This window comes from Acomys russatus, chromosome 19, assembly GCF_903995435.1.
Source record: "Acomys russatus chromosome 19, mAcoRus1.1, whole genome shotgun sequence".
NCBI lineage: Eukaryota > Metazoa > Chordata > Mammalia > Rodentia > Muridae > Acomys > Acomys russatus.
In genome coordinates this window covers 28,470,293-28,479,204 of record NC_067155.1, presented here as the reverse complement: position 1 = coordinate 28,479,204, position 8,912 = coordinate 28,470,293, and the positions used below count along the sequence as shown (strand labels likewise).

General features: G+C 48.9%; 1 pseudogene; it reads left to right on the top strand.

The window, feature by feature from the left end:
* Nucleotides 1-2,256: 2,256 nt before the first annotated feature.
* On the top strand, nucleotides 2,257-6,718 carry LOC127203307 (14-3-3 protein sigma-like; annotated as a pseudogene).
* Nucleotides 6,719-8,912: the final 2,194 nt, after the last annotated feature.

Genomic DNA, 8,912 nt, shown 5'->3' with positions numbered 1-8,912 from the left:
CAATGCTAATTGGAGAAGATGTGAAAGTGTTCCTGATATGCCAGCTGGTATAGTGTTCTTTCAGCTAGCCTGGAAGTCACTCTGTAGAGCAGGGTGGCCTAAAACAGAGATCCACCTGCTTCCAGCTTCCACGGGCTAGGATTAAAGGCGTGCGCCACCCCACCCCGCGGAGACAGCAGAGTATTTCCCAGCTGACTTCATTCCCAAGCCCAGCTTAGGATCCTTACAAACTCCGTTCCTCGCTAGTCATCTTACTAGAAGAAATGCTTAGATGCAAAAAGAGCTTCCACCCATCTCTCCATCGTCCATCTGTCCATCCACCAATCATCTAGCTGTCTCCCAAGATGCAAAACTCGCAGCTTTAACCTTTTTTTCTGGAGGGAGCCTCACTGTGTCAATAAGAGCTGCTGAGATCTTAGTTGGTCAATCATTGTGGAGCTAAATATAGCTCCAGCTAATGATCTATCAATAACCGAAGCGGTTTCCCACTCAGTCACTCGTGAAATCTGGAAGAGATCGAGCAGAGCCAGGCTGGGGGAACCCATCAATACCTGTCACCATCTTCCTGAAACCCCACCCTTTTGAAAGACAGACTTGTCCTTGTGTCTTTAGCATGTCAAAGAGACGACAGCTGTGACTCTTGTGGCACTTCGTCCCACCTTTCCAGGTGGTCCACTCTTCATCTCCCTAGAATTCAGGCTTGGAACTTCATAGAACGGTACCGTTATGCTCGCTAACTCATCTCTACATTCAAGCCAGGAATAGTTTTTCGCATCAGACCACTCAAATGGAAGTCATTTCCCCTCTGAAAATTATCCCTATTACGTTTTAGCAACTACCATGAAGACTAAAAGCCCGTTAGAAGCAATAAATTGTACTGCTAAAAACTTTGCCCACTTAAACCCTCAACAACCTCCAGTTTAGGGGGGGTCTGTTCTCAGACTTACCAACAGCCGTAACTCTCTACATGACACCCTCCCCCCCAACATGTGCAGAGGAAGCCGAATCAAAGCAGACCAATAACAATGCTTCAGGACAAAAAATGGCCCTGGGGTCAGAATCAGGAAGGACACACCCTCATCCCCTCCACATCACGCCCCAAACTGTAGTGCTCTGAAGGGCATTAAAGAGTTAAGGCTCCATCTTTCCATAGAGAACATCACCAGAATACAATCTCCCCAAAACCCTACCCTGGCAGCCATATTTTAATATTCTCTCATTACTTTATGTGCCGTAGCCCATGTGCCTACATCTTTTGCTCCAATAGCACTGTGGGCAGCTTGTATGTAGACAAGATTTTATCAATCAAACACCTCTTCCAGCCCAGGCAACGGTCCTTGACAACAAATTTAGAGTTGGCTTCAGGCAAGATGTCACGCAGAATACAGTTAGACAATGTGGTGGTTTGAATAAAAGTGGGCCCTGTAGACTCATGTGTTTGAATGTTTGACCACAGGGAGTGTCACTGTTGGAGTGGGTGTGGCCTTGTTGGAGGAAGTGTGTCACTGTGGGGGCGGGGTTTGAGAACTCCTATGCTCAAACTATGCCTAGTGTGGCACACAGTCTCCTGCTACCTGAGGATCAAGATGCAGAACTCTCGGCACCATGTCAGCCTGCATGCTGCCATGCTTCCCGCCATGATGATAATGGACTAAACCTCTTAACCTGAAAGCCAGCCCCCATTAAATGTTGTTGTTTATAAAAAGGTGCTGTTGCCAGGCGTGGTGGCACATGTCTTTAATCCCAGCACTCGGGAGGCAGAGACAGGTGGAGCACTTTGAGTTCAAGGCCTGCCTGGTCTACAAAGCAAGTCCAGGACTGCCAAGATAACACAGAGAAACCCTGTCTCGAAAAACCCAAAAAATAAAATAAAATAGAATAAAAAGTGTTGTTGTCACAGTATCTCTTCATGGCAATAAAACTCTAACTAAGACAGACACAGACAAAATATTAAGTATATGACACTGGACCCTTGTTTCCAGATAATATGACTTCAGCACACAAGGCTTGTATGAATAGATGTGCTTGCTACCCTAATCACTACCGGCCAACAGATACACACAATGTCTGTGGCCTCTGCCAAACGGAAGACAATATTTGAATGGGAAGTGTGGTCTAGATGGAGACCAACAAACGATATACATTTTATTTGCCAAGACATGAGGGCAGTAAATAGAAAAGAACACGCTAGCAAATTCAGCATGTCATATCTCTAAATATAGAGCTGCTGACTGCAGGCCAAGAGCACAGCTTTCCATGGCTCCTCCAACTAAAACTGGCCAAGAACGAGATGCAGTTATTAGCACCAAGATGCTACCAGACTCACAATGTGAGTTCATAGTCAGATGGAGTTCAACTCTGATGGCAGATTAAGAAGGTGAGCCAGGTGGCACTGCTTGCCATCTGTGGTCTCCCCACCAAGGCCTCAGTGTTAAGCACAGCCAGGTGAACCACTCCATCAAGACAGCCAGCCATGTTCATATACTGCAGGTGCCCAGGTGAAAACTTCCATTGGTACTTTTTTCTCTTTCTTCCTTCCTTCCTTCTCCTTCCTTTCTTCTTCTTCTTCTTCTTCTTCTTCTTCTTCTTCTTCTTCTTCTTCTTCTTCTCCTTCTTCTTCCTCTCTCTCTGGTTTTCCTGACAGGGTTTCTCTGTGTAGCCCTGGCTGTCCTGGAACTCACTCTGTAGACCAAGCTGGCTTCAAACTCAGAGATCCATCTGCCTTTTGCCTCCCGAGCACTGCAAACAAAAGCATGTGCCACCACTGCCTAGCCCTCACTGACACTTTATAAAAAGACAAGTTGATCGTCTCAAAAGTGTAGAGTTCAGTCCACAAAATGAGTGTGCCTTCTAAATGTGTGCATGTAATGGGCGGTACAATTCTTCAAAATGGGGCAGAAATACATAGCAGAGATGTTTGGAGGTTGTGCGAGGGGTTGTGGAGTGGGTGGTGCTGAGTCTTCTGGAGGCCCAGGGATGACAGGCTTGTGTGAACACTGTGAGGTGGTGTTGAAGGAGGGATTTTGGGGACAGAGAAAGAGCACCCAAAGGGGCTTAGGCTCTGAGGGCAGCAGGACTATGAGGGCACAACTCAGGCTAACACTGTCACCTTAAGTAACGCTGCCTGGATGGGTGCCTACTGTGTACCAGGGACCACTTGAAGTGCTTGTTACATACAAGGCTTAGTCCACAAAACACTCCTGGGAGATTATGCATAGGACAAGCCTACCCTGCTTTTCTTGTCAAGCCTCAAGGAACAGAGAGACTCGGGGACTTTCCAAAGGTTCCCACAGATACTGGGTGGTAGGCTGGGATGCAAAACCAGACACACTACCTCAGTTGATGCCTGAGAGCCTCGGTTGTCTTCAGTATCTTGAGCCCAACACACTGGACTCAGCTGCCTGCTCTGGGGTCAATGCTCTTCGGGGTTATCTCACCTCATGTATTTGTCAAACAAACGGTGCGTTTCCATTGTTTTCTTTATTTGAAATGAAAACTGAGGAGCAGAGAGATGGCTCAGTGGTTAAGATCAGTGGCTGTTCTTGCAGAGGGCCTGGGTTCAGTTCCCCGCACCCACATAGCGACTCACAACTGTCCTCAACTCCCAATCTAGGAGACCCAACTCTCCTATCTGACTCCTTCAGGAACTGCACAAACATACATGTAGGTAAAAGATCCACCAACATAAAACAAAAATAAAATAAAATAAATTCTAAAATAAATGCTGGCTCTAGAATAACTGGCTGATAGAGACAGATTTTAGAAAAAGGAGATATAAAGGCTTGTATGATTCTTTTTTTTTTTTTCAAGACAGGGTTTGCCTGTGTGACCTTGGCTGTCCTGGACTCACTTTGTAGACCAGGCTGGCCTTGAACTCACAGCGATCCACCTGCCTCTGCCTCCCAAGTGCTGGGATTAATGGTGTGCGCCACCACGCCCGGCCAGCTTGTGCGATTCTACTCCTTAGTCACAACCACGCCAGCACAGTGCTGAGTGTCTTCCCAAAATGTCTTTGTGTACATTGGATGCGACGGGCCAAGATGATGTGACATTAAGATGAGAGAAAGAACAGTGGCACAGCACTGAGCAGCCAAGAGTCCTGGCAGGTTATTAACAGCTTCTGAGAACAGGACACATAGAGTTTGGAGGGAGATAGTGGCCAAGCAGGAAGAGATTAGCAAAGCTGTGATGGACCAGGACAAAAACAGGTGGGAAAGTGACCAGATGCGCTGTGATTTCACTTCAAACGTAATTTGAGCCAAAGGAGACTCTGTAGTTCATTAGAACTTCCTGTTGGGAAACTAAACTGCAGCTGCTTGAGATTCATGCATGCTTTGTAACTCTTGTGTGTGCTTCCTGGTTAAAATGGGCTCGCGACCAACTACACCAGGACCCACTGCCTTCTTTCCGTGTGAAGGCCTACAGCTTCTGTACAGCAACTGTGAAACAAGTGAATTGCAGCCCATGAGGTAGAGATCTTCACCAGCTGTCCAGCCAATAGAAGATCAGTAAAGCACAGAAATGCTATGGGAATATGTGTTTTTGTTGTAATCCCAGGTGTGGGATACAGGGCAGCTTCAGATTGTCCACAGCAGCTGACTGTGATTTGCCTCGTGCTCTGGCAGGGGGTCAGGTTTTGCCAGCTGCAGATAGTTTCCGTGAGTGTGTGATATCTGTGATTCTGGGGACTCTGTAGAGAATATATAAATGCTAGATCCCCAAGAGGGGCTGCAGCAATGGCTAGTGGTGATGGTGGTGGTGGTGGTGGTGGTGATGGTGGGTGGTGATGGTGATGGTGGTGGTGGGGATGATGGTGGTGGTGATGGTGGTGGTGGTGATGGTGATGGTGGTGGTGATGGTGGTGATGATGGTGGTGGTGATGGTGATGGTGGTGGTGATGGTGGTGGTGGTGGTGATGGTGGTGGTGGTGGTGATGGTGGTGATGGTGATGGTGGTGATGGTGGTGGTGGTGATGGTGGTGGTGATGGTGGTGATGGTGGTGGTGGTGATGGTGGTGGTGGTGATGGTGGTGGTGATGGTGGTGATGGTGGTGGTGGTGATGGTGGTGGTGATGGTGGTGATGGTGGTGGTGGTGATGGTGGTGGTGATGGTGATGGTGGTGGTGATGGTGGTGATGGTGGTGGTGATGGTGGTGGTGGTGGTGGTGATGGTGATGGTGGTGGTGGTGGTGATGGTGATGGTAGTGGTGGTGATGGTGATGGTGGTGGTGGTGATGGAGATGGTAGTGGTGGTGGTGGTGATGGTGATGGTGGTGGTGGTGGTGGTGATGGTGATGGTGGTGATGGTGGTGATGGTAGTGGTGGTGGTGGTGGCGGCTGCTGGTTGCTATTGTTGTGGGTCATCAAGTGGTCGTACACAAAGATACAAGAAGAAGAAATTGAATATTTTGCAAGGAACGCAACACCCCTGATCAGCAGGAAGTAGTCTAATGATAATGGTGCCCCCTTTCCTCTCCATCCTTCCTTCTCTCCTGCCTAGTGTTGTGTGGTTGGAAGGGTACACAAAAGGTGGAAGAGAGTAAGGAACCCACAAAGTGGGAGACGACAGCTACAGATTAGTGTCACAACTCCAAAAAAAAACCCTAAACACTAAGAAAAGAAATAACTGCTAGAAAGTGGGATGCCCAACTGAACAGAAAAGATTTGAGGGGAGAATGCAAATGTCCAGGAAACGTTTTTTAAAAATATTCTCAGCAAGCTTGGCAGGAGTGGTGCACACCTCTAATCCCAGTATTCAGAAGACTGAAGCAAGTGGATCTCTGTGAGTTCGAGGCCAGCCTGGTCTATGTAGTGAGTCCCAAGACAGCCTGACTATGTAGAGAATCCTGTTTTTGTTTTTTGTTTTAAGTGCTTAGTGTTCTTAGCCACTAGGGGAATGCAGATTAAAATGCCTTTAAGGCAGAGCAAGGGAGCCACAGGATCTGGCCTTAGTCACAAGGCAGCCAATCTGTCCGCCTGTCTGTCCGCACAGTCTGATCCAGAAGACCAAGTTCACCGAGCAGGCCGAAAGCTAGGAGGATATGGCAGCCTTCATGAAAGGTGCGGTGGAAAAGGCTGAGGAGCTCTCCTGTGAGGAGCGGAGTCTGCTCTCCGCATCCTGTAAGAACGTGGTGGGCGGCCAGAGAGCAGCCTGGAGGGTCCTGTCCAGCATCGAGCAACAAGGAGGAGTCAGAAAAGAAGAGCCCCCGAGGTGAAAGAGTACCGGGAGAAGGTAGAGACCGAGCGCCGAGGTGTGTGCGACACCGTGCTGGGCCTGCTGGACACCTGCCTCATCCAAGAGGCCAGAGAGGCGTAGAGCTGTGTCTTCTATCTGAAGATGAAGGCTGACTATTACCGCTACCTGGCCAAGGTGGCCACCAGTGACGACAAGAAACGCATCATCGATTCCGCCCCGTCAGCCTACCAGGAGGCCATGGACCTCAGCAAGAAGGAGATGCTGCCCACCAACCCCATCCTCCTGGGCCTGGCCTTGAACTTTTCCGTCTTCCACTACGAGGTAGCCGACTGCCCCAAGGAGGCCATCTCACTGGCCAAGACCACCTTCGACGAGGCCATGGCCGACCTGTACACCCTCAGTGAGGACTCCTACAAGGACAGCACTCATCATGCGGCTCCTGAGAGACAAACTGACTCCGTGGACCGCCAATAATAATGCTGGGGAAGAAGGTGCTGAGGCTCCAGAGGAGCCGCAGAGCTGAAGAAGCCCACAGACCTCCCTGTCCCGGCTTACCCTCCAGTCCCCGGCCTGCAGAGAGGACTAGTACCGAGTGGGACTCCTTCCCAAACCCTGAATGTTCTGCCACACCCACGAAGGCTCCTTGGAAGGGGTACAGGCAAGCTGAGGCCACCAGGGGCTGGGAAATTTCACTCTTCATGCAGCAGTCTGGTGGGTGTTCCTAAGTGTCCACTCTCGCTCCCTGTACCACCACTTCCCACACCCCTCCCCCTGCGCCTCCCTCTTGCACCTCTTGCTCCTGGATCCTAGGAATCAGAATAGAGGAGGCTTCCACCCCTGTGGCTGAAACTGGACTGTGGCAAGGCCTGGGTGTGTGTGTGTGTGTGTGTGTGTGTGTGTGTGTGTGTGTATGTGTGTGTGTGTATGTGTGTGTGAGAGAGAGAGAAGAGAATCAGGGGAACACATGTTGGCTGGGTGTGACCATGTTTCCGCTCAACAAAGTTCCCCCCGTGATAAAAACAACAAAAACAGAAAATTCTATCTCACCCATCATAAGAAGTTCTGGTTAAGGGGAGTTGGTGGGAGTGCAAAAAAGTGAAGCCGTTTTTGGAAATTAGTCTGGTGAGTCTCCCATGCTCCTGTGGGTGGAGACACACACACACACACACACACACACACACACACACACACACACACACACACAGTACTAACTGGACTTAGTGCATCATCAAAAGAGAACATAAAAGGTGGGAGAGGAGACATAAAGTTAGGATGGGGTATACAGGGGAGTTGGAAGGACAAATGAGTGGTGGGCATGATCATATTTCGCTGTGTACAGGAATGAAATTCTGAAAGGATAAAAACATTTTTTAAAAAAAAGAAGACCAAGGATAATGGGGCTAGGGCTCTGCTGCCATTGGCAAAAGACCCCTGGCATGCTCCAGGCCCTGAAAGCAGTGTGGCCATGTGTGGGGGTGGGGGCAGATGGGGGGGGGGGGGTGGAGGGGGGACCCCCAAATAAAAAGATGGATAATGCAATGTTTATATGCATGTACTCTCTTTCACTGTGGCCTAATTTTTAGAATATGATGCTTTAGTTTACAGCTGGCACTTCAGGCACATTTGCACCAAGGTGTTAATGGTTCTCAAGTCTCATCTTGGTGTTAAGTAATGTTGCAATGTTAATGGCACATCTTGGTGAGACAGAAGGGGAAAAGGGGGAGGGGGAGGGAGAGGAAAGAGAACTCATGCTTTAATAAAAAAATATTTATTCATTTGTTTATTATGGCATGCAATATTCTGCCTGCATGCCAAAAGAGGGCGCCAGATCTCACAGATGGTTGTGAGCCACCCTGTGGTTGCTAGGAATTGAACTCAGGACCTCTGGAAGAGCAGCCAGCAGAAGCTCTCTTAGCCTCTGAGCCATCATAGTACTATCATTATCAATAACCGAAAGGCCAGAGCAAGCTGGTATACGCCAGTGGATGGAAACCCATTCATATAATATGGCTTCTGTACGCACGATGGAATTTTAATCAGTTCATTCATAAATTTAGACCATACAGAACCTGAAATCATCAACAGAAGGATACATTTTCAAACCATTGGGAGACCACTTCTATAAAGGCGACACTCCCAGAATGGCATATCAGATGTGACCCCGTTATTTCCCCTTTAGCCTGAGGGAAGTTCAGCAGGCTAGAAAGCAATGGAATACTATTCAGCCATAAAACCCAGGCCATTCCGATACACACAATGACATCGGTGACTCCTGTGGATACTAAATGAAGGAAACAAGACAACCACAGAAAGACAAATACCTCATTGATTCTACTTGCAGAGATGCCCAGACATGGAGAGAAAGTAGAGGGATGCTTTTCGGGGCATCCGAGAGAGCAGAAAGACCCTGTGGTCCCCAACGTTACCGGTGTGCACTGGAAACATCCCCAAAGGCTCAATTATTTGACCACTTGGTCCCTACACATGGGCAGCGCTGCTTTTGAAGATCGTAGGAGTTTGGGGGACACAGAGCCTTGTGGGCTCACACAGTCTTCGCTTCACTTCCCGCCGCCTTCAGGTTTCCACCTTGAGCTCCTGCCCTGGGTTGCCTAGGCAAAGCCCTCTCCTCCCTCAGGTTGCTTTTGGTCACGGTGTTTCTCACAACAGAGAAGTAAACTACAACAAGGAAGCTAGGATTCTGCCCAGAGTGTACCCTG